The sequence below is a fragment of the Melanerpes formicivorus genome, unplaced genomic scaffold (assembly GCF_026170545.1).
Source record: "Melanerpes formicivorus ecotype bairdi unplaced genomic scaffold, bMelFor1.0.p_v2 SCAF_201, whole genome shotgun sequence".
Classification (NCBI taxonomy): domain Eukaryota; kingdom Metazoa; phylum Chordata; class Aves; order Piciformes; family Picidae; genus Melanerpes; species Melanerpes formicivorus.
In genome coordinates, this window is record NW_027142553.1 from 327,501 (window position 1) to 331,654 (window position 4,154).

A 4,154-nucleotide genomic window follows, 5' to 3' on the forward strand; every position below is an offset into this window, starting at 1 on the left:
AACCCCCCCCCCCCCCCCCCAACCCCCCCCCCCCCCGCGGCGGCGTAAATGAAGAGAGGCAGTCGGCATGAAACCTTCTTTTATTAAGTGTTGTTTTCATCGAGCGTCTTTCATTAAAGGTTGTGTTCTGAAGCAGTCTTTTCTTCAACAGCGCTGTTCTCCGGGGAGAAGGTCTGCCGGCATCTCTAGAAATCTCCCCCCGCTCCTGACCGCCTCCCCCCCCCGCCCCCGCTGCCGGTTTGCGCGGAGCCCCCCCTTCCCGCCGTTGCCTCTTGCCGCTACCCCCGCCCCCCCCCCGCTGCCGGTTTGCGCGGAGCCCCCCCTTCCCGCCGTTGCCTCTTGCCGCTACCCCCCGCCCCCACCCGCTGCCGGTTTGCGCGGAGCCCCCCCTTCCCGCCGTTGCCTCTTGCCGCTACCCCCGCCCCCCCCCCCCGCTGCCGGTTTTGCGCGGAGCCCCCCCTTCCCGCCGTTGCCTCTTGCCGCTACCCCCCGCCCCCCCCCCGCTGCCGGTTTGCGCGGAGCCCCCCCTTCCCGCCGTTGCCTCTTGCCGCTACCCCCCGCCCCCCCCCCGCTGCCGGTTTGCGCGGAGCCCCCCCTTCCCGCCGTTGCCTCTTGCCGTTACCCCCGCCCCCCCCCCGCTGCCGGTTTGCGCGGAGCCCCCCCCGCCTGCCGTTGCCTCTTGCCGCGGCCACCACCGCCCCCCCCCCCACCCCCCCGGCCCCCGTTACCGGTTTGCGCGGAGCCCCCCCCTCCCGACGTTGCCTCTTGCCGCTGCTGCCACCCCCCAGCTCCCCACACCCCCCGGCTCCCGTTAGCGGTTTGCGCGGAGCCCCCCCTTCCCGCCGTTGCCTCTTGCCGCTACCCCCCGCCCCCCCCCCTGCTGCCGGTTTGCGCGGAGCCCCCCCTTCCCGCCGTTGCCTCTTGCCGCTACCCCCGCCCCCCCCCCGCTGCCGGTTTGCGCGGAGCCCCCCCTTCCCGCCGTTGCCTCTTGCCGCTACCCCCGCCCCCCCCCCGCTGCCGGTTTGCGCGGAGCCCCCCCTTCCCGCCGTTGCCTCTTGCCGTTACCCCCCGCCCCCCCCCGCTGCCGGTTTGCGCGGAGCCCCCCCGCCTGCCGTTGCCTCTTGCCGCGGCCACCACCGCCCCCCCCCCCACCCCCCGGCCCCCGTTACCGGTTTGCGCGGAGCCCCCCCTCCCGACGTTGCCTCTTGCCGCTGCTGCCACCCCCAGCTCCCCACACCCCCCGGCTCCCGTTAGCGGTTTGCGCGGAGCCCCCCCTTCCCGCCGTTGCCTCTTGCCGCTACCCCCGCCCCCCCCCCCCCGCTGCCGGTTTGCGCGGAGCCCCCCCGCCTGCCGTTGCCTCTTGCCGCGGCCACCACCGCCCCCCCCCCCACCCCCCGGCCCCCGTTACCGGTTTGCGCGGAGCCCCCCCTCCCGACGTTGCCTCTTGCCGCTGCTGCCACCCCCAGCTCCCCACACCCCCCGTCTCCCGTTACCCGCTTTGCACGGAGCCCCCCCGCCCGCCGTTATCTCTTGCCGCTGCCGCGACCCATCTCCCCCCCCCCCCGCCGCCGCTAACTGCCCCCCGAAGCCGCTAGCAGCTGGGCACCCCCCGCCAAAGCCGCCGCGGCTTCCCCTTCCCACATTGTCCCCTGGAGGGGGGATCGCGACGCGGGCTGCCGCTTCCCTCCCGGGCTGCCCGGCTGCTCTCTAACCCCTGCGACCGAGGCGGCGCTGTTAGGGCGGCCGTGCCGGTGCCCCTTGCCGCAGCTAGCCTCTCGCCGCTGCCCCTCCCGTCCGTCGTCCCCCGTCCCCAAAAACTTGCTGCTCTCCACGCTGGAGCCTGCACGGGGGAGGTTGCGCTCCGCTCCTCCGGCCCTAAAGCCGCCCTCGCCCGCCCCCCGGCTTGCCGCTTGGCTGGGCTGCCCGCCCGCCCGCTAATCCCCCCAACGCCCCCACCCCCAAAAACACCCCAGCCCTACCGCATGCCGCTCCCCCTCTCCCCGCTCTCGCTGACCGCTGCCACCCCCCCCCCACCCCTCCCCCCCCGAAACAAACCCCCCAGCCCTACCGCATGCCGCTCCCCCTCTCTCCCTAGCCTGCCCCCCCCGCCGTCGCTTGCTGCTGCCGCCGCCGCCGCCGCCGCCGCCGCCGCCGGGACCCGCCTCGGTCTGGTGGCGCGCGCTCGGAGATCCCCGGCTACCCGTCCGTCCGTCCCTCCCTCCCGCCCCGCCCCGGGGGAGGGCCCGGGGCAGCGCGGGCAGGCGGGGAGCAAAAAAAGGCGCGGGCGCCAAAAAACGTCGGGGTCCCGGGGTGGCGGAGGGGGGCGGCGGCGGGGGGCGGCGGCGGGTACACGGCGCCGGGTCCAGGGCGCCGGGTCCAGCCCGTCCCGGGGCGGGGACAGGTGGTGTCGTCCGTCCCCGCCCCCGTAACCTGCTCTGAAGCATCCGCTTCCCGCCGCGGTTCGCCCTCCACCCCCCCCGCCGCACACGCAGCTGCCGCTTCCCGCCGCCTCTGCCCCCCGCCCCGGGATCAACCACCCGCCGGGTCCAGCCGGTCCCGGTCCCGGGAACCTGCTCCCGGGGCCAGCCGGAGCCACGCCCCCTCCTCTGACGCTTCCAGCTGCCGCCTCCCCTCCCACCCCCCAAACTCACACTGGCCCTCGCCGGCCCGCCCACCCGCCTACCTGCTTGCCCGCCGCCGCTGGGTGGCGTGCCGGACACTCTCGCACACAGGTACACAGACAGGGACACAGGGACACAGGCACTCAGGCACACAGGGACACAGGGACACAGGGACACAAGGACACAGGGACACAGGCACTCAGGCACTCAGGGACACAGGGACACAGGGACACAGGGACACAAGGACACAGGGACACAGGCACTCAGGCACTCAGGCACTCAGGGACACAGGGACACAGGGACACAGGCACTCAGGCACTCAGGGACACAGGGACACAGGGACACAGGGACACAGGCACTCAGGCACACAGGGACACAGGTGGCGGGCCGGAGGCCTCTCCCCACTGTGTGGCAGGGGTCCAAGAGCCACCCCAGCCCAACCCAGAGGGTCTTTTGCACCTCTCTAGAGGCCACCCAGAGACCCCAGGCCGCAGCAGAAGCCTCCCCCGCATGCTCTGCAGGCTTCCGACCCACCCCAGGCCGCACCAGAAGCCTCCCCCGCAAGCTCTGCAGGCTTCCGACCCACCCCAGGCCGCAGCAGAAGCCTCTCCCGCACGCTCTGCAGGCTTCTCAGCCACCCCAGGCCGCAGCAGAAGCCTCTCCCGCACGCTCTGCAGGCTTCTCAGCCACCCCAGGCCGCACCAGAAGCCTCTCCCGCACGCTCTGCAGGCTTCTCAGCCACCCCAGGGCGCAGCAGAAGCCTCTCCCGCACGCTCTGCAGGCTTCTCAGCCACCCCAGGCCGCACCAGAAGCCTCTCCCGCACGCTCTGCAGGCTTCTCAGCCACCCCAGGCCGCACCAGAAGCCTCCCCCGCACGCTCTGCAGGCTTCTCAGCCACCCCAGGCCGCACCAGAAGCCTCTCCCGCACGCTCTTCAGGCTTCTCAGCCACCCCAGGCCGCAGCAGAAGCCTCCCCCCGCACGCTCTGCAGGCTTCTCAGCCACCCCAGGCCGCACCAGAAGCCTCCCCCGCACGCTCTGCAGGCTTCCGACCCACCCCAGGCCACAGCAGAAGCCTCTCCCGCACGCCCTGCAGGCTTCTCAGCCACCCCAGGCCGCACCAGAAGCCTCTCCCGCACGCTCTGCAGGCTTCCGACCCACCCCAGGCCACAGCAGAAGCCTCTCCCGCACGCCCTGCAGGCTTCTCAGCCACCCCAGGCCGCAGCAGAAGCCTCTCCCGCACGCTCTGCAGGCTTCTCAGCCACCCCAGGCCGCACCAGAAGCCTCCCCCGCACGCTCTGCAGGCTTCTCAGCCACCCCAGGCCGCAGCAGAAGCCTCTCCCGCACGCTCTGCAGGCTTCTCAGCCACCCCAGGCCGCACCAGAAGCCTCTCCCGCACGCTCTGCAGGCTTCTCAGCCACCCCAGGCCGCAGCAGAAGCCTCTCCCGCACGCTCTGCAGGCTTCTCAGCCACCCCAGGCCGCAGCAGAAGCCTCTCCCGCACGCTCTGCAGGCTTCCGACCCACCCCAGGCCGC